Source organism: Mauremys reevesii, unplaced genomic scaffold, assembly GCF_016161935.1.
Source record: "Mauremys reevesii isolate NIE-2019 unplaced genomic scaffold, ASM1616193v1 Contig35, whole genome shotgun sequence".
Classification (NCBI taxonomy): domain Eukaryota; kingdom Metazoa; phylum Chordata; order Testudines; family Geoemydidae; genus Mauremys; species Mauremys reevesii.
In genome coordinates, this window is record NW_024100846.1 from 308,100 (window position 1) to 328,857 (window position 20,758).

General features: G+C 51.5%; 1 non-coding gene across 1 annotated transcript; it reads left to right on the forward strand.

Annotated features, from left to right (window-relative positions):
* The first annotated feature begins 3,626 nt into the window (after positions 1-3,626).
* TRNAV-AAC lies at positions 3,627-3,698 on the forward strand. The gene has a single exon. It is a non-coding gene; the product is annotated as a tRNA-Val (tRNA).
* The last annotated feature ends 17,060 nt before the right edge of the window (positions 3,699-20,758 follow it).

Here is a 20,758-nt window from a genome sequence, read left to right on the forward strand (position 1 = left end):
TTCTCAGAATGGAGAGGGGTAACTAGTGGTGTTCCCCAAGGGTCAGTCCTAGGACCAATCCTATTCAATTTATTCATAAATGATCTGGAGAAAGGGGTAAACAGTGAGGTGGCAAAGTTTACAGATGATACTAAACTACTCAAGATAGTTAAGCAGATTGTGAAGAACTTCAAAAAGCTCTCACAAAACTAAGTGATTGGGCAACAAAATGGCAAATGAAATTTAATGTGGATAAATGTAAAGTAATGCACATTGGGAAAAATAACCCCAAATATACATACAATATGATGGGGGCTAATTTAGCTACAACGTCAGGAAAAGATCTTGGAGTCATTGTGGATAGTTCTCTGAAGATGTCCACGCAGTGTGCAGAGGCGATCAAAAAGCAAACAGGATGTTAGGAATCGTTAAAAGGGGATAGAGAACAAGACGGAGAATATAGTATTGCCCTTATATAAATCCATGGTACGCCCACATCTCGAATACTGTATACAGATGTGGTCTCCTCACCTCAAAAAAGATATTCTAGCACTAGAAAAGGTTCAGAAAAGGGCAACTAATATGATTAGGGGTTTGGAGAGGGTCCCATATGAGGAAAGATTAAAGAGGCTAGGACTCTTCAGCTTGGAAAAGAGGAGACTAAGGGGGGATATGACAGAGGTATATAAAGTCATGAGTGACATTGAGAAAGTGGATAAGGAAAAGTTATTTACTTATTCCCATAATACAAGAACTAGAGGTCACCAAATGAAATTAATAGGCAGCAGGTTTAAAACAAATAAAAGGAAGTTCTTCTTCATGCAGCGCACAGTCAACTTGTGGAACTCCTTACCTGAGGAGGTTGTGAAGGCTAGGACTATAACAATGTTTAAAGGGAACTGGATAAATTCATGGTGGCTAAGTCCATAAATGGCTATTAGCGAGGATGGGTAAGAATGGTGTCCCTAGCCTCTGTTTGTCAGAGGATGGAGATGGATGGCAGGAGGAAGATCACTTGATCAATGCCTGTTAGGTTCACTCCTCTTGGGCACCTGGCATTGGCCACTGTCGGTAGACAGATACTGGGCTAGATGGACCTTTGGTCTGACCCGGTACGGCCTTTCTTATGTTCTTATGTTTTCCACTGCCCAGGAGACCCAGCCAGGAAGTGATGTGCTGGAGATATGTTGGGAAAAGGAACTGTCTGAATTGCCAAGGCAGGAAGCCAACAATCTACAGCAACATCATTAACCACAAACTCACTCTAAGCATGCTCCAGCCAGAAGGGAAATGGGCAGGGATTCTCGCTGTTCAGCCATGGCCACACATACAGAGATGCACAGCAGTGAGGGTGCTGGGCAAGCTGGTCTGAGCGAACAATTGGAAATGATCCTTCCGGCCACTGTCGGTAGACAGATACTGGGCTAGATGGACCTTTGGTCTGACCCGGTACGGCCTTTCTTATGTTCTTATGTTCTTATGAGTTTACTCCAGGGTGAGGAAAGAAAGGAGCCACCAACTCCCCAAAAAATCTCAGTGCCCCAGAGAAAAGCTGCCCCTGTTATTGGAACTAATGATGTGCTGGAGCTATGTTGGGAAAAGGGACTGTCTGAATTGCCAAGGCAGGAATTGAACAATCTATAGCAACATCATTAACCACAGACACACTCTAGCCATGCTCCAGCCAGTGGGGAAATGAGCAGGAATTCATAATGTCAACTATAAAAATGATACACATCTAGAAATAGCAGAATTATAATCAGCCAATCAGAACCTCTCCATAGACCCCTTACGCTACAACCTTTCTACAATATTGGCTACAAATAGGACAGCGGTCGCAACGGTAATCTATACGGTTACAGATTATGTCAATAATGTCACAGGAGGTGACACGGCATCAGTGAGACTGATACTGGAATAGCCTCCAGTTTTGGTGTCCTCCTTTGAAAAAGATGTGAAATTGGAACTGGGGCAGCAAAGAGCCACCTAATGTTCTGAGGGCTGTATAAAACTGCCTTCTAGTGAGCTATTGAAAGATCTCAACCTGTTTAGCTTATCAAAAGAAGATTGAAAGGTGACTTCATTAAAGTGTTGAATTGCCTTAATGGAGAGAAAATATTGGGTATTAAAGGGCTCTTGAATCAGGCAGAGAAAGGCCTAACAAGACCCAATGGCTGGAAGGTGAAAAGAGACAAATTCATATTATAACTAAGGCACAAATATTTAACAGTCAGGATAATTCACCACAGGAACAAGCTACCAAGGAAAGTGGTGGATTCTCCATCTCCTGATGTCATTTCATGAAGACAAGATGCCTTTCTAGAATGTGTTTTCCCCCAAAAATAGATCTTGTGTCCTACAGGAAGCCTGTGATATGCAGGGGGTCAGATTAGATGCTCTAATGGTCTCTTCTGGCCATAAAGTCGACTAATTTCTGAAAAACTGAGTGTAGCATTGGGAGCAGCGTCTGATGTTTTCCTGTCTAGCTGGCTTGCTGCCTAGAACAAACGCTCCTTGAGTGGGGTGATCCACAGGGAGTAGCTCAAACCTGCAAAGTGCCTGGCCAGGGGCAGGACATTAGCCCAGCAAGGGAGGGGGTGTGGCACTGACATCACAAAGGCCTTTTGCAGGACCTGAGCCTATTGGTGGGGAGGTGGTGACCTCACAGAGAGATGCTGACATCAGCCAGGCAGGACAGGGGCGAGGGGCAGGGGAAACCTCAGAGACCCCTGTGGCTTTGCTGCAGCAAGTCTCCTTCTCCAGGTCTCCTTCTCCTTCTCCAGGTCTCTCTTTGAGGACTGAGAGAGTATTCAGGTTCACGGACGTGAGCGCCAGGAGGAACCTCTTTTGAGTTTTCTCCTTCCCTTTTAGTGATTTTACTAGAAAACTGCCATCCCTGTTTAGAAGGTAAGAGCCTCCTCGAGGTCTGAAACCTGTTCAGTCTGATCCATCTGGTGACAGTTGAATTCTAGGCATGGAAAACACGAGCTTAAGGAGGCAGAATTTTATTTTGCACCTGGGATTTTGTCTCTTAGAATCACTGGGGACATAAGGGTTTGTCCTTTTTGATTCACCTCTTGCTCCATCCACTGTCTGATCCCTCTTTTCTCTTCGTCTCTTGCTTCCTTTGTCCTTTCTCCTGTTCCCCTCCCAAAATCAGGTTTTTTTCTCCCGCTGATAACAGCTCACGTTAACTGATCACTCTCGTTATAGTGTGTATGGCAACACCCATTTTTTTCACGTTCTCTGTGTGTATATATCTCTTCCTACTGAATTTTTAACTGCATGCATCCGATGAAGTGAGTTTTAGCCCACAAAAGCTTATGCTCAAATACATTTGTTAGTCTCTAAGGTGCCACATGTTCTCTTTGTTCTTTTTGCAGATAAATTAATGGAGGTTAAGTCCATCAATGGATATTAGCCAGGATGGGTAAGGAATGGTGTCCCTAGCCTCTGTTTGTCAGAGAGTGGAGATGGATGGCAGGAGAGAGATCACTTGATCATTTCCGGTTAGGTTCACTCCCTCTTGGGCACCTGGCATTGGTTATTGTTGGCAGATAGGATATGGGGTTGGATGGACCTTTGGTCTGACCCAGTATGGCCATTCTTATGTTCTTATGAAGGGAAGGGCACAGCCCTGTGACAGAGTTTCTGTAGTGTAGTGGTTATCACGTTTGCCTAACACGCAAAGGTCCCTGGTTCAAAGCCAGGCAGAAACAGGCTTGCTTCCTTTTCTCAGCTCCTAGTGGCCTGTCCCTGCTGTTGTAGGAACAGCAGTGATTTCTATGCTCAAAAGGTCTGTTATACTTCCCCTCCCCCTCGCTTTTGTCTCCTCTCCCTCTCTGAATGCCTGTGAAGTGGCTTTCCCCCTCCCCCTCCCTCCTGCAATGCTTGTGGGATGAAGGTGCTGGCTGAAGATCAGAAGAGCTTCCAGGTACCAAGATGTCTGGACTCTCATTAGGCAGCACTCACACACCCAGAGCATGGACCCTGCATGGACACTGGCTGAGGTGGAGTGTGACCCACCGGATGCAGCCAAGTCATCTCTAGTCGCAGGCCATGAGGTTCAGGTCTTTAAAAGGGGAAGGGGCCCTGTGCTCAGCTGTGCTTTCACAATGCTGCCTAATGAGAGTCCCAGACACCTTGTCTATCTAGGAGCTCTTCTGATCTTCAACCAGCTGTTCAACCAGCTCATTCATCCCACAAGCATTGCAGGAGGGGAGGGGGAAAGCCACTTCACAGGCATTCAGAGAGGGAGAGGAGATGGGGTGGGGGGAGTGTAACAGACCTTTTGGGCATACAGGTTATATGGAGCACACAGATCACTGCTGCTCCTACAACAGGGTAAGTTCTCAAGCAGCATGTTTCTTACTTTGCCCATCTGCCAATTTTGATAATTATGGATGGAAATATTTTGCCATTGGGTTGTGCGTTTACACAGAAATTGACAATTACCAACAAATATGTAATTCTTCCAGTCCTGCCTAGTCTGCAGTTGATGGGTTTAGAGGACACATTCACTCTTCCAGGTCCCCATGCCAGGCCTGTGCTCTCAACTTCCCACACTGCTGGGATCCTTCCCTGGTCTCCGCTCAGACCTCTGCCCCCCACCCGCACTTCTGGGATTCCCTCCCCACGCTGTCTAACTCCCCTGCTGGCAGGATCCCTTCCTGTTTCTTTCATTTCCTGTCTCCACTCTGGGCAAAAGCTCTGCACTGTTCCCACACCAGAAGTTGAACCCAGGTCCCATGGATGAAAACCAGGAATCCTGACCACTAGACCATATGGGACTATTGGTGCATCTGATGAAGTGGGGATTCTCCCTCGTTTGCTCCTGCTCCAATACGTCTGTTAGTCTATAAGGTGCCACAGGACTCTTTGCTGCTGTTATTACTACAACTCTCTAAGCCAACCCCTCGTGAGCGCAGCAGGGACTAGCGTGACCGGATGTCCCAATTTTTGGGCCTTTTTATATAGGCTCCTATTACCCCCACTCCCTGTCCCGATTTTTCACATTTGCTGTCTGGTCACCCTAGCAGGGGTTGCACACAGGGCTGCATTAACCCTTCAGGTGCTGAGGTTTCCCTCACTCCATTCCCAGTGCCTGTGATGAGGAAAGAGACATCAGGGCTCCCAGGTGCTGCACAGACCATGAATGAGATCGGGACCCCATATTGTGCTAGGTGCTGTACACACCCTGGCCAACACTGGGACACCCCGGGGGTTCCCCTCCATTTATCTGAGCCTCTGCTGCCCAACTGCTTCTGACTCCATCTGGATCACCCAGGAGCCTTTCCTTTCCACCTTTCCAAACAGTCCTTCTTTCCCTGCCCCCTAATTCTGCTTTCACACCCTGGGCCCATCTCCTCCCTTCGTTCCCTCCACCCCAGGTGATTAGAGATGGAGGCAACTTCAGCCACTGGAGACAGACCCAGCGAGCGCTGCAGCCCTCCCGGCAGGGGCGGCTCTAGAAATTAGGCTGCCCCAGGCAGCGCGGTGTGCCGCGCCGCCCTTCCTTGGTCCCGCGGCGGGTCCCCTCTTCCCGCGGCTCCGGTTGAGCTCCCGCAGCAGGTCCACCGGAGCCCCGGGACGAGCGGACCTGCCGCAGTCATGCCTGCGGCAGGTCCGGTCGTCCGCGGCTCCGGTGGACCTCCCGCAGGCATGACTGCGGCAGGTCCACCGGCCCAGCCTGCGCCCCCTAGATTTGGCCGCCCTAGGCACCAGCTTGGTTTGCTGGTGCCTAGAGCCGCCCCTGCCTCCCGGGGGGGTGTTTGCAGACACAGGAAGGGAGCGGCAGGTGCTGGGAAGAAGGAAACAGGAGAACAAATCCCAGGGGCAGCTCCTGGGGCGGGGCTCTGGCACAGCCTGGGGCGGGGTAGCTCCTGGGGCGGGGCTGTGGCACAGCCCAGGGCGGGGCAGCTCCTGGGGCGGGGCTCTGGCACAGCCCGGGGCAGGGCAGCTCCTGGGGCGGGGCTCTGGCACAGCCCGGGGCGGGGCAGATCCTGGGGCTGGGCGCTGACACCGCCCGGGGGCGGGGCAGCTCCTGGGGGTGGGGCTCTGGCACAGCCCGGGGCAGGGCAGCTCCTGGGGCGGGGCTCTGGCACAGCCTGGGGCAGGGCAGCTCCTGGGGCGGGACTCTGGCACAGCCCGGGGCGGGGCAGCTCTTGGGGCGGGGCTCTGGCACAGCCAGGGGATGGGGCAGCTCCTGGGGGCGGGGCTTTAGCTCAGGCCGGTGGCGGGGCAGCTCCTAGGGGCGGGGCTCTGGCACAGACCGGGGGCGGGGCAGCTCCTAGGGGAGGGGCTCTGGCACAGACCAGGGCAGGGCAGCTCCTGGGGGGCTCTGGCACAGCCTGGGGCAGGGCAGCTCCTGGGGCGGGACTCTGGCACAGCCCGGGGCAGGGCAGCTCCTGGGGCGGGGTTCTGGCACAGCCCGGGGCGGGGCAGCTCCTGGGGCGGGGTTCTGGCACAGCCCGGGGCAGGGCAGCTCCTGGGGCAGGGCTCTGGCACAGCCCGGGGCAGGGCAGCTCCTGGGGCGGGGCTCTGACACAGTCCGGGGGCAGGGCAGCTCCTGGGGCGGGGCTCTGGCACATTGTGACGCAGGAGCCGGGCTCAGCAGCTGCTCCTGGTGGCCACGTGCTGCCAGCAGCGCTGGAGCCGCCCGGGCCGGAGGCAGGCCGCTGTTCTCAGCTGCAGCAGGAGCTGCCCCCGGCCCCGCTGGGCTCCAGGTGGGGACAGAGCCTGGGGCCCGGTGCTCCCGGGGTGCGGCTGGCGGGGCGGGAGGGGAGAGGCCGGAGCTGCAGGCGGGGAAGGGCGGGGTTGCTCGGTCTCTGGGCACCAGGGAGCCCCGGGGCAGAGTGTGTGTGTGAGTGTCCGGGCCCAGGCGTGCGCAGGGGAGCCCGGCACCCCAATGCCCTGAGCCCCGGCTGGAGGCTGCTCCCCGTGGGGGCTCCGGGGAGGGTGGCTGCGGCGGCTGCAGGCGGGTGCTCGGCCCCCGGGAATGACCCGCTGCCGGCAGCTTGTGGAGCCTCCTCCGCTGAGCTTTTCCCCAGGGGCGGCCTGGGCGCAGCTGCGATCAGCTGTTTGCTGGGCAGGTCCACTCTGCTGCTCCCCGCTCCTGGGAGTGGTGAGACCCCCGAAACAGCCCCAGGGGTCGGTGGGGCCCAGCAGCAGACCCCCGCCCGCTCCTGGGGCTGCCCCGCTCGGGCTGGTGTCTCTGCCAGGGCCCCCGTGTGAATCGCTGCTCCCTGCCCGCCAGGCTCGGCTCCGGCCACAACAGCAGCAGGTGCCCCGGGAGCCCAGTTGGGCTGGGACAGGGGAGGGTGGGGAGGAGAAGCCCAGACCCCAGCAGGAGCTGCCCTGGGCGGGGGATGGAGTGGGAGAGGAGCCACCCTGGGGCAGGGAGGAGAACCCCGGACCCTGGCAGAAGATGTGGGGCTGAAGTCCCCGGCTCGGGAGCCCCAGCCACCTTAGTGGCAAAGTTGCAGGGCCCAAGCCTGACCCCCCTCTGTGTGGAGCTGGCCTGAGCCCCTCTCGCTCCCATCCCCCCTGTGGAGCTGGCTCCCGCTCTCCGGCTGTGCAGAAATTCAGCCCAAATTTCCCCATGTTGGTATCTCCATTCCCCCCCATCACCCAGCCATGGATGGATTTAGCCCAGGAGGCAGGTCAGTGTTGGCCCCATTGGGCAGATGGGATCTAGGGCACAACGAGGTGAAGTGACTTTCCCAAGGCTAAACAGGAGTCTGTGGCAGAGCAGAGACTCAAACCCAGAACACCTGAGCCTGAGTCCTGTGGCCTAACCACTAGGCAACCTTCCCCTGAAGGAGAGGAACCTCCTCTGCCACTTTGAGTGTGTGGGTGGGAGCAGCCACTAGACAGAGCTGCCAGGAGGTGGGGAGGGGTTGGATAGTTGGGGAGGTGATTAGCGGTTGGGGAGGCCTGTGGAGGCGGTCAGGGAACAAGGAGCAGGGGTTGGATGGGTTGAGGTTCGGGGTGGGGGTGGAGCGGGGTCAGGGCAGGCAGGCAGCAGAGGGAGTTGGATGGGTCGGGAGTTCTGGGGGTCCTGTAAGGGGCGAGGAGCAGTTGGATGGGGCGTGGGAGTCCCGGGGGTCTGTCTGGGGGTGGGGGTGTGGATAAGGGTCAGGACGACAGGTAGGGTCCTAGGGAGGCAGTTACAGTGGGGGGGGTTCAGGAGGGGGCAGTCAGGGGACAAGGAGCAGGGGGGGTTGGGGGTTCTGAGGGGGGCAGGAAGTGGGAGGCAGTGGATGGGGTGGGGCTAGGGGGGGCTCCCTGGGTGCACACCCTAATGAAATGTGCTGTACACGCCTATGGCCACGGGGGGGGGAGCCACTTGCATCCTTTCCCTGTTTGTGCCATTTCTTTCCGTCTCATAACCTGAGAAGAATTCTCTCTGGTTCTTCCCCTTCTCTCTCCCCTCCCCACATATGGCTAGAAAATCCAAGGAGATTCCCTCGTTTTCCCTAAAATTATTGACTCTCTAGTCTCTTATTTTGCCCTATTTTCTCTGTAATTCTTAAATTCTCCTCAGCTTTGGGATGTGAACCCAGCCTGTTTATCTGCACCAATTTGTCCTTGGATAGGTGGGAATTTGCTGTCCTGTGTCACTCCCCTCAGCGTGGGTGGGGGTTAGTAGGTGCTGGCTGGGGGAGCTCAGCAGAGACTGGGCACAGAGGCAGGAGGGTGGGGCCTCCCCGACATCAGCAACCCCCTCCCCTGCACAGCACCGGCGGCTCCGGGGCGCAGCTTGGCCGGGGGCAGCTCCACGTGGGGGGGGCAGGGCTGCAGGAAGAGCTGCAGGGGCAGACAGCTGAAGAGAAGTGGGGGGAGGAGGGACAGGACACCCCTGCTGGAGGAACCCCCTCAGCAAGGCCCCCCTGGACCGTCATGTCGTCTGCCCCCCACTGAGTCTGGCCCCGTCCAGCTCTTCACAATGGGAACAGCGCTGGGCTCCCTGCCAGCGAGCTCTCCCTGCACCTGCCAGGGCCTCCATCTCCTGTGCCCGTCTGTGGCTAGTAGGGGGGGGATGGATCTGCTGGGAGAGACAAGGGCTCTCGCTTCGTCCCCTCCCCCTGGTGTTTCCTGGCTGCTCTGAGTGGTGTGGAGGTGGGACTCTGACTGTGAGCCACCCAGAGCTCCCATTTGATTGGCTCCTCTCCCCCATGAGTGTGGGGCTGTGAGTGGGGCAGCAGGTCCTGAGTGTTGGACTCTTGCTCTTTCAGGGGCCGGTGACCTTCGAGGAGGTGGCTGTGCATTTCACCAGGGAGAGGGGGCTCTGCTGGACCCCACTCAGAGAGCCCTCTACTGGGATGTCATGCAGGAGAACTATGAGAACGTGACCTCCCTGGGTAAGGAGTTCTGTTACCTTGGTCATTACAAGCTGTGGGGTCTCTAAAGAACCTGAGCAGTAATAACTTTATACCTTTATTCATACAAGTTTTGACAAGTTTCCTTGCCCCCACTTTTTTGCCTCATCTCCCACCCACTAGAATAATTTTTAGACATTTGTCATCAGTCATTTTGAAATTGCATTTAATGTGTCCTTATTGGCTACATTAATAACTGTCGCTTTCATGCCTTTTCCTCATTTTAAGAGGAAAATATACCTCCTGTAGAATTCTAAATTGAGTAAAGAGGTGTGTGACCGATGCGTGGCTTGTGTGACAGTCAGATGAGCTCCTGGTTTGACAGAAGAGTGTATAATGTTGCCATTCATGACCCCATGGGTGAAGGGATAAGAGAGCCATGGGAGGGGAGGAGTAGCTAATTCTGGGGTGCCAGGACATGGGGAGGGCATGTGCAGGGTTAGAGCTAAGAAGCAGCAGGGACGGAGGAGGTTGTGAGAGACGAGGAGGGAACACAAGAAGCTCCCAAGGTGCCGGGAGGTGATGCCGGCTGAGAGTAATGGGAAGAAGAGGAGGAGAGTGTGGAGGAAGGGCACCCAGGAAGTGGGCTGGGTGGGTCAGTGGGAGGGAGGAGAGGTTTGGGGATCTAGAGCGCTGGGGGATCCCAGAGCTTTAACCTCGAATCCCTACCCAAGCCTTGTTGCTTTAGAACCCACACTCCAGTTTTATTTCTGTTCTGTTTCACTTATATACATGTTTTCCCCAAATATTATTATTTTAACTCTTGACCTCCCTCTCCCGCTCATTACCCCCCTCCCCACATAACCTCCCCATCTCTGAGCACAGAGACCCCGGCCACCGACCCTGAGTCCTTGCTGCATCCTCCCTCCCAGAGCAGGGCCCCTACCCAGGCACAAATGGGCACTTTGTTGAGGATGTCACAGGGTGGTGACGTAGCCTGTACAGTTTTTACACCGATAAGATGACGTGTTGGGGGTACAGCTCCCCCTTGTACATGGCTACGCAAAGTTAATGGAGAAGATGAAATCTGGTGAAACACACAGACACTTGATTTCATAGAGGCAGTTATAACTGAAATCATAGGCAGGGATCAATCCACATAACGTACCCACTGCTGAATCCGCTGGACCGGCGGCCCTCCCGCAGGCAAGTCGCTGAAGGCTGCCTGACTGCCCCCCTCACAGAGACCATCTGGGCGGCCCCCACGGCTTGCCATCCTGGGCACGCGCTTGCCTCTCCTTTTTCACCAGGGTTTGAGGATTGCAGCTTGTCCTCCACTGTGTTCACTGGACTAACGTCCAGCTCCTGTGCGTTGCTTTCTCTCCAAGGGCTGTGAGCAGTGTGTGTGAGAGAGAGGTGGGAATTTTGGTGATACTTGTATGATGCCAATACACATCATAATTTCCCTCTGTGGTTGGTATTGCCATGATTCTAAAAAGCAGGAGACATGAGGTGTTTTGTCACGTAGCTGTTATGGAGTGATATGAATGGGTCGTTAAGGACAGGCTGGGACCAACCTACATCAATGGAATACCCAACAGAGACAAGGGAATGATTATCACCTGTCCATGGGAGGATCTCTGTGGGATTCAAGGACGGGCTAGTTTGCTGTGAGCTGTGATGAGAAGCTGACCTTGATTAGCTCTCATCCGCCAGTAGGCAGTAAACAGAATAATAAATCAAAAGGTTGCATGGAATGGCAATTATCCAAGGAAGTTTCAGCTGTGCTTGTGTGTATCTTATTAACCAATTAGCAACTGCTTGATTGCTTGATATAATTGTATATAAGAGCATGCTGGAAATGAATAAAGTACTCTCTGCTTATGATCACATGGGTTGTCAGACTCTGTCCATGCTCTCCTGCGACGCAACAGATCTCCGCTTGGCTGAGTGAAGCATACATGGACTCGTTACATTTTTGGGAGCAGGAATAACTGGGCTCATAGAAGTCACACTGGGAGCTCTACTGGAGCAAAGACAAATGGACAGGTGCAGTTAAAGGAAACCAAAGCGTTTTCTACAGCAGCTCGGCTCAAGGGCATTGGCCAATATGGACTGTATTGTCGTCTTCGCTTCCCTGTGCTAATCTAAGGACTTTCCAGTGCTGTGTTTCGGTTCATTAATGAATCCTGCTATGTTTTAACAGTCTGCCCAGTGCCACAGCAAAAACTTGCTCTGTGCATTGACTGAGGAACAGTCTCTGAAGAGGAGTGTCGTTCAGCTGGACCTGCTGGCAGAGCTCACAGGTTGAAGTAAGAGTGTTGAAGCCAGAGGCTTCCCAAGCACTGTTTAAAAGCCCAGGCATTGCACAGATCCCATGGATCCATGACAGTGCCAGTGTGCCTAACGGGGAAAGGATATAAAACAAGACAAGGATCTAAATGCATATTTTGCATGGTCCCCTCATCAGTGCTCATGGGAATCCCTGATCATTTCCAAAGTGTATTAAAATCTTCCTTAAAAGCTTACCTCTTAGTTATCAGGTCATGTCAGTTATGTTAGAGGCCTCCCGCTTCCCTGGTTCTTGTCACGCAGACAGCAAGCAGCAAAAGACCAGAAGTCTGAAGCGCAGACAATGCCACGTTTATTGGGGTTAGTTTCTAAGCAAGCATATTACACTGATAAGGGGGGGAGGGATAGCTCAGTGGTTTGAGCATTGGCCTGCTAAACCCAGGGTTGTGAGTTCAATCCTTAAGGAGGCCACTTAGGGATCTGGGGCAAAAATTGGTCCTGCTAGTGAAGGCAGGGGGCTGGACTCAAGGACCTTTCAAGGTCCCTTCCAGTTCTAGGAGATTGGTATATCTCCAATTATTACCTATTATTATTACCTATATTCCGAAGTCCTTCACACCAGTCGGGCTTATCTCTGTACGCCCATAGAGTCTGTTCCCCAGTGTTTCCTTCCCAGCTCTGATGCCACAGAGCCTTGCCTGTGTTCCTGTTCCACGTTCCCCCCGTTAACAAACATGATTCCAATTTCCCTTCCCCCTCCTGTTTATAGAGTAATATTCTCAGCTATACCTTAACCAATCATTGTACTGAAATTTAATGAACCAATTCTAACAGATTGTAACATAATTCTCTAACCAATTATATCCCACTACCCTAATTAACTTACGCCTAGCAAAACTCATTATACAGCAGAGAGAAGCAATTAGAGAACCAGCCAGATTAACAATAGAAAATTGTGGGACATAAAGAAAAAGCAATACAGAAAAGAGTTTCACAACCGCAACCATTGAGAAGTGATTTCTTGCCAGACAGAATGCTGTCAAACTAAGTTTTCTTTAACCATCTTAAGATCTGTTTCTTTATATGGTGGTGATGGGCACTATCAGGACAGGATCGACTTCCTAACAGCCCAATAGCACCTTATTTCAGTGTGACTGGTTTGTGATGTGAGGATGTGACCCTTCGCTTCCCAAGACCCTTATGGCTGCCCTTGCTGCTTAGCCAAAGGCCTTAGCCTAAGAACAAGACCTCAGACTATCCTAGTGAGAGACGGCCCATACACAGGCAGACAGTGATTTTGATTCTTTGTTTTATACCCTGTAACTAGCTAAGTGATAAAAATACACCTAAGTTCTTAAAGTCTAGGCTTTACAGACAGACCTGAATATCTCTATTCTAACAGTGGGTTCTACCCTTCCCCCCATTCTGTCTGTCTTGTCTATTCAGATTGTAAATTCTTCAGGGCATGGGCCATCTACTATTCTCTGTTTGTACTTGGCCGAGCACAATGGGGACTCACTGTTAGTTCGTTCTTAGGCACTAAGGTAATGAATATGATTAACAACTCTCCTGCCACTTTGAGCCAAGGAAGCTGGCCTTGGGATGTTACTGCTTAAAAATGAGCTGGGGGTAAAACCATGGACTATTCCTTGTGACAAGTATCCCACAAATTCCACTCACCTCCCTTGTTTTCTTTGCCTGGAGTAGGGCTTCCAGATTCCACACCTGATGTGATCTCGCAGCTGGAACGAGAGGAAAAGCTGTGGATCCCAGATCTCCAGGGCTCTGAGAAAGAAGTCCTCCCGAGAGCTGCCTGCACGGGTAAGGAATTGGTTAAATCAGCTCAAAACTGTCTGTGATTTCAGGAAACATTTGGGATGCCCTACAAAGACCCTATGAGCTCTCCAAATTCAGGATTGTTCCTGCAGGTGTGGAATCATTAGGCAGATGTGACTCATGGCTTCCCACCTATGCTCTGACAAGTGGCAGCAGGTCCCTGCCCAATGTAGCTTTCCCCAGAGTGTTCTGGTGAAAATCAGCACCTGATAGGTTTGATCTCTCCCACACATATTTTGGTTTGTTCATCCCTTTTACCATTCCTCTCTCTGAGATTTCCTTTCTCTCCGGTGCAGGAGTGACCTATATCTGGATTCGCTCAGTCTCCCATCAGGTGATGGGATGGTGAGTGAAAATAAGGACCAGAAACCCCAGCAGGAAGATGCTGAGCAAGTAGAAACACATGGAACGTTATCAGGAAGACCCAAAGGGAACGTTTCCGGGAGTTGTGCACTCCCAGAAAAAGAAACAGCCTGTGAGACTCAGCAGAGGTCAGAAGAAAACTTAAGTAGCCTCTCAGACCTTATTCCACACGAGAGAATCAACTTGGAACAGACACGCTACACATGCCATGATTGTGGGAAAAGCTTCAATGGGAGCTCAAACCTTGTCACTCATCAGAGAATGCACAGAGGAGAGAGACCCTACATGTGCTCCGAGTGCGGGAAAAGCTTTAGTCGGCAGTCACCCTTATCACACATCTTAGAATCCCCACAGGAGAGATGCCCTACACATGCTTTGAGTGCGGGAAACACTTCACTGATAGTTCAGCCCTCATCTCACATCAGAGAATCCACACACAGGAGATGCCCTACATGTGCTCTGAGTGTGGGAAACGCTTCAATTGGAGCTCACACCTTATCACACATAGGAGAATCCACACAGGACAGAAACCCTACACGTGCTCTGAGTGCGGGAAAAGCGTCAGTTGGAGCTCACACCTTATCAGGCATCAGAAAATCCACGTAAGAGAGAACTGTAATAAATGCCTTGCTGAGCAAAGATTTTGTTTTTGTTTTTTAAATCACATTTGCTAATTCCCATATAGTGATCTGTGCACCATCTTCACCGTAGTAGCTCAGCTCCCCCAGATGAGTTGCCTGCTTCTGCCTTTTCCAGCTCACCCATCTTTGGGGTCAGTCCTGTGATCTTTTCTATTGAGCCGTAGGAGTGTATGTCATAGAACCATAGAATATCAGGGTTGGAAGGGACCTCAGGAGGTATCTAGTCCATTCCCTGCTCAAAGCAGCACCAACCCCAACTAAATCATCCCAGCCAGGGCTTTGTCAAGCCAGGCCTTAAAAATCTCTCAGGATGGAGATTCCACCACCTCCCTAAGTAACCCATTCCAGTGCTTTATCACCACCTTAGCAAAATTAGTTTCCTAATATCCAACCTAGATGGCTCCCACTGCAACTTGAGACCATTGCTCCTTGTTCTGTCATCTGCTCCCACTGAGAACAGCCAAACTCCATCAGCTCCAGGTGGGAGAGAGGTTTGATTCCCAACAAGCTACACTGAGGCAAAAACTACCTGTGCCTGACATCCACTAGGGCTGCACATGGCGTTGGCTGCTCGAGTTAGTGATCTTGGGGTAAAAGACAATTACAGTTGTAGAGCAGATGCAGCCCAGGTGCAGGGGTTGGCATTAGCTTCCCTTGACCTGACCTAAACTCCATCACTTTCCTAGTCTAAACAAACCCTGAGCATCACGGTTATACTGTTCCCCCAGTACACAGCAATTGTTAGTCATCGAGTTCTCCTTTGGGGAACAAATTGTTTCATTCTCAGTTGCTCTGATGTTGCTTCACGTTGTGCTGAAGAGCAGATATTTTTCCTATCATTTTCCTCACTTAAAATATATTGAACTATAACAAAGAGCAGGAACAGGGCAGGGATAGGGAAAACATCATTTCACCCTCTGTAACAACAGAAGAAGACAGTGTAAGTCAGAGGATTCCCTTATTCCCCATCACCATCCCAATCCCCTGTTGTTCAATTGGTTAGGTCAGTATTTTTCTAAGGGGCTAGGAAGATTTATACCCTAGTAAATGAATTGTACATAAGAAAAGTACCCATGCATTGGGCTCCCAAAGCCGTTGTGGCCCAGGCGCTGCAGGTGGTCGCTCCTGAAGATATCTCCTTCCTAATCAGCTGCATGTTGCCTATTGTTTGGGAAATGCAATCCCTAGCTAGGTAGAGATGGGAAAAATGGAAGTGACACTTCTGTTCAGCTCACCCATGGGAGATGCTGCAAATGTGTAGAAAATGAAATCCGTGTTGAATGTGATATAGCTGCAAAAGATACCTATGTTTAATAGAGACCTGACATTTGGTGTCTTACAGGGACTCTAAGCCGCACCTGAATTTAGTCCCTAATTTAAATCTGTGCCACCAGATTAAAGAAATAAAAGGGCATAGTTGAGGAGTTGTGCCTCACTGTCGCTACTGATCTGTTGTGTGGTTGGTGAAGAATTCTACACCAGAGAAGTGTCAAATTACTCCAAGGAAGGTCAAAGATTTGACAAGAGCTCAGGTAGAAATTGCAGGTACTAGTGGTTGATTTTCACCCCTGAGATGGAAGCTATGGTGACCTGTGACCCAGGTAAACTATTTTTAGAACCCGGCTCCCTAGTTAAGTGACATTGGTCACCCTCCTGAAGGACGCCATGATTAAATTGGGAACAACTGTCTTTTACCATTTGGATCCAAAGTTAGATGAAGCACAGAGAGAAAAACAGCTGATTCCTTCACCTCTCTGCCTCCTGCTTCTTTGAAAGGCTAGAAAGTGTGAAAATAGAGCACAGGTGGTTCTAATTCCTCAGCATCTTCCTGCTGGGGTTTCCCCTCCTCATTCTCACTCACGGTCCCATCACCTGATGGGAGACAGAGAGAATGAGACATAGGTCACTCCCTGCTCCTGAGAGAGAGAAATCTATGCCATTACCTGGTTCCTAAACTGCAGCTACAGTTCCTACTCTGGGTGAATCCAAAGCCCGAGAGGTGCAGAGATCCAACCCCTTATTATCTTAGAAACTCTTTGTTCCCTTTTCTATTTTTGTCTTTCTTTTATGAACTTGGAGACCTCCCAGCCTTTCTATTAGATTGGAGTGTAACGATGTCGCTCAGTGGGTGTCAGTGTGTGAACACCTCTGAAATCTACAACGGGAAGATGTTAGGAAGAATAGTTCCCAAATCTTAATAGCCTTAAAACCCTGCCCTATAGAATCACTGAACGAATGCTCCTCACCTGCGCAAGCAGTGGAAGGACTTGAGCGGTCAGATACGTATTGTTCAGCGAGAGCTGTTTGAACTTTTTACTAATGTCTCTCTAAGGTCTGTATGTGTTCTGGGCCGAGAGGGCGAGGAGAAGTATTAGCTACAGAATAGTGAAATCTAAGGAGAAAACTGTAATTAGCTTTGAGGTTGTGGGCTAAATGTCAGCAATGATTTGGTTTCAGCATTGAAATATTCAGCTGGGTAAATCTGGGTTGCACTGCCTGGGTCAAAATCTCTGATTGGGGTTTTGGCATCACTAAATGTGCACCTGCCTTCTTGGGTTGCTCTTTTAGGATTTATAGGGGTTGGTTTTTCTACTGTATTAATCTGATGGTTGGACTAAATTGACGACTTGATTCCAGCGCAATATCCTTGTTAACTCATTGATTTCCTGATTTGACCTGAACTTTATCACTGTGTTGTTTAACCCTTAGCTGAGTGGTGTCTATAGTCATTTAGCCTTAGTGACGTGCTGCTTTCCCCACTTATTTCTCCTTATCCCCTTTCAGTCTCTCCTCTTTCCCTTTCTTCCTCCTCCTCCTCCACCCTCTGGCAGGGAGATGTGGTCACTTCCCTGCTCCCAGGGGCGCTCACTCTCCCGTAGCTGGATTGGCCCCTGTGAGCGCTAATAGAGCGAGAGCCTGGGTGCGGGTCAGTCCCTGCAGCGGCTCTGGGACACACAGGGGCAGGAGGAGGAGCAGAGATGGGGCTAGTTCCCACCTCAGACAGTCCCTGGCCCGGTGAGTGCGGCAGCTGCAGCCTGGGTTGGGCTTGAAGGAGCCAGGAAGGGGCTGGAGCAGTGGGGGGCTGGTAGGAAGGAAGCAGGAAAAACAAGGAAAAGAGCCGTGGGGCAGCTCCTGGTGGCTGGGCTTTGTAAGGTACCAGACACTGCTGGTGCTGGCTGCTGCCTCCAGTGTGCGCTGGGAGCCGGGGCTGAGCTCCGGGCTGCTGCTGCGGTGCCAGAGGGGCTGCTCCAGGGACAGACGTTCACTGAAGCACTTTCTGTGCCCATCCGAGGTGGGGACTTTCTCCAGCTGGACCCAGTCCCAGGCTCTGCTGCCCCTGGCCAGGGGCTGCAGGCACCAGGGGCCAGAAGGACCCCAGGGGCAGCCCTGGGTGGGCAGAAGAGACTCCACACACAGGTCCCAGAAGCTGAGGGTCTCGCAGCCCCTGGGGATCTGCTCTTGGGTGGGATCTGGACAGCAATGGAGCCCCTGCCTCATGCTGCCTCAGGTGTAGTGTGAGAAACTGCTGTGTGTAGGAATTTGCTACTTAGGGTGCATTGAGCATGCTCAGTAAATCTGCTGAAGCCACTTCCCTTCACCCTGCCCTTTCTCAGAATCATTCTGCAGATTGCTATTTACAGGGTGTCATAAACGTATAGCTACAGGTAGCATTAAATACCCTGTAAAGGGTTAAAAGCTCAGATAACCTGGTTGGCACATGACCAAAAGGACCAATAAGGGAAGAAAATACTTTCAAATCTGTGGGGAAGGTTTTGTTTTCATGTTCCTTTGTTCTCTCTGGGTCAGCGAGGAACCAGGGCATGGAAAATACATCTTCCCTAAGCACATGGCATAGAAAAACCTTAGAGTTCTGTCCATAGGCAGGTCCTTCCATAGCTTGCTGAGTCACAAGGTGTATCTGCCTTCTCTCAGTGGGTCGACTGTAGAGCTGATGGTCCGTAATGGGCCATCAAGCAGGCTAGGCAGAACTGACACCAACTTGTCTGGCTGGGGTGTTCCTGGAAGCAGAGCACAAGTTTGAAATACGGGCAGCATAGAGCCAATATTCATAACATCAACTACAAAAATGATACACATCTAGAGATAGCATCATTATAATCAGCCAATCAGAACCTCTCCATAGACCTCTTACACAACAACCTTTCTACAATATTGGCTGTGAATATAGAACAGTGGTCGCAACAGTGATCTATACAGTTACAGATTATGTCAGTAATGTCACAGGAGGTGACACGGTTCTGAGGGCTGGAGAAAAATGCCTTCTAGTGAGCTATTGAAAGAGCTCAACCTGTTTAGCTTCTCAAAAGAAGATTGAAAGGTGACTTCATTGAAGTGTTGAAGTGCCTTAATGGAGAGAAAAGATTGGGTATTAAAGGGCTCTTGAATCGAGCAGAGAAAGGCCTAAGAAGACCCAATGGCTGGAAGGTGAAAAGAGACAAATTCATATTACAACTAAGGCACAAATATTCAACAGCGAGGATGATTCACCACAGGAACAAGTTACCAAGGAAAGTGGTGGATTCTCCATCTCCTGATGTCATTTCATGAAGACTAGATGCCTTTATGGAATGTGTTTGCCCCAAAAGTAGCTCTTGTGTCCTACAGGAGGCCTGCGATACGCAGGGGGTCAGATTAGATGCTCTAATGGTCTCTTGCCATAAAGTCGACTAATTTCTGAAAATCTGAGGGTAGCATTGGGAGCAGCGTCTGATGTTTCCCTGCCTAGCCGGCTTGCTGCCTAGAACGAACGCTCCTTGAGTGGGGTGATCCACAGGGAGTAGCTCAAACCTGCAAAGTGCCTGGCCAGGGGCAGGACGTTAACCCAGCAAGGGAGGGGTGTGGCAGTGACATCACAAAGGCCTTTTGCAGGACCTCAGCCTATTGGTCCAAGGTGGTGGGGAGGTGGTGACCTCACAGAGAGATGCTGACATCAGCCAGGCAGGACAGGGGCGAGGGGCCAGGGAAACCTCAGAGACCCCTGTGGCTTTACTGGAGCAAGTCTCCTTCTCCAGGTCTCTCTCTGAGGACTGAGAGAGTATTCGGGTTCATGGACGTGAGCGCCAGGAGGAACCTCTTTCGAGTTTTCTCCTTCCCTTTTAGTGATTTTACTAGAAAACAGCCGTCCCTGTTTAGAAGGTAAGAGCCTCCTGGAGGTTTGAAACCTGTTCAGTCTGATCCATCTGGTGAGAGTTGAATTCTAGGCATGGAAAACACGAGCTTAAAGAGGCAGAATTTTATTGCGCACCTGGGATTTTGTCCCTTAGAATCACTGGGGACATTAGGGTTTGTCCTTTTTGTTTCACATTTTCCTCCATCCCTTCCTCCCTCCTTTCTCTTCTTCTCTTGCTTATTTTGTTCTTTCTCCTGTTCCCCTCCCAACACCAGGAGGGAGGGGGGGTGTTGCGGGGGAGGGCTCTGCAGCTCCCACTGTAGGAGGTCCACCCAAAAATGTGAGGCTGAAATAGTGCTCAGGCAGTCAGGACCGGATTAGCCTTTGTGGGTCCCGGCACCAAACATATTTGTAGGCCCCTATGTAGTCACTGTGGGCTCCGAGTGTGGGCCTGGTGGGGCAGTGCCATTGGTGCCATAGGATACCCGGTACTGAACCTCAGAGACATTTTTCATTTTGATCACACACCCTACATGACTGTACGCCTTGCCATACACAGCTCCTCAGCCCCCGGGTTTTCTTATTGAGCTGTACACCCATGTGGGTTTACCAGTGTCCACAGTGAGCAGAACTTTCATAGTGATCAAGGAAACTCCCCACAGATTTATCTCCTTCCTCATTCAGACCTTCTCTAGCCATGTCTCCAGTACCCCCCATGTCACCAGTCACGGCAGATGGTCCTAGTCTCAGCTCAGAGTTCTAAAGCCAGCAGACACCTGATCAGGTCTGACAGATTCCCCCCCCCCCGCCCCCATCCTGCCATGTGAACCAGCCACCTGCAAACACCATCTCCCCAAAGTCAGGACTGAGCCCTTGGGAATCTGAAGCCACCAGCCTCTCTCCCTCTGCTCCCATCTACATGCTAGTCTGCTACCTGGTCACCACCACCTCTCCCCATACTTGTTTCCTTTCCACTTTGGAAATGCTCCCACCCAGCTGGAAGCTCCCTCTGCCAGCCTGACCTGCTCCCTCCTTCCCTGCTCCCCTTGACATTCCTGTCCTACTGGTGCCCTCTGTTCCTTGAGGTGAACTCCAGTGTCTTTAGCTGCTCTAGCTTAATGGCCCCAGTAGTCACAGAGCCACCTGCAGCTTCTCTGGCTGCAGCCATGGGGCCAGTTCCCAGAGGCCAGCCTTAG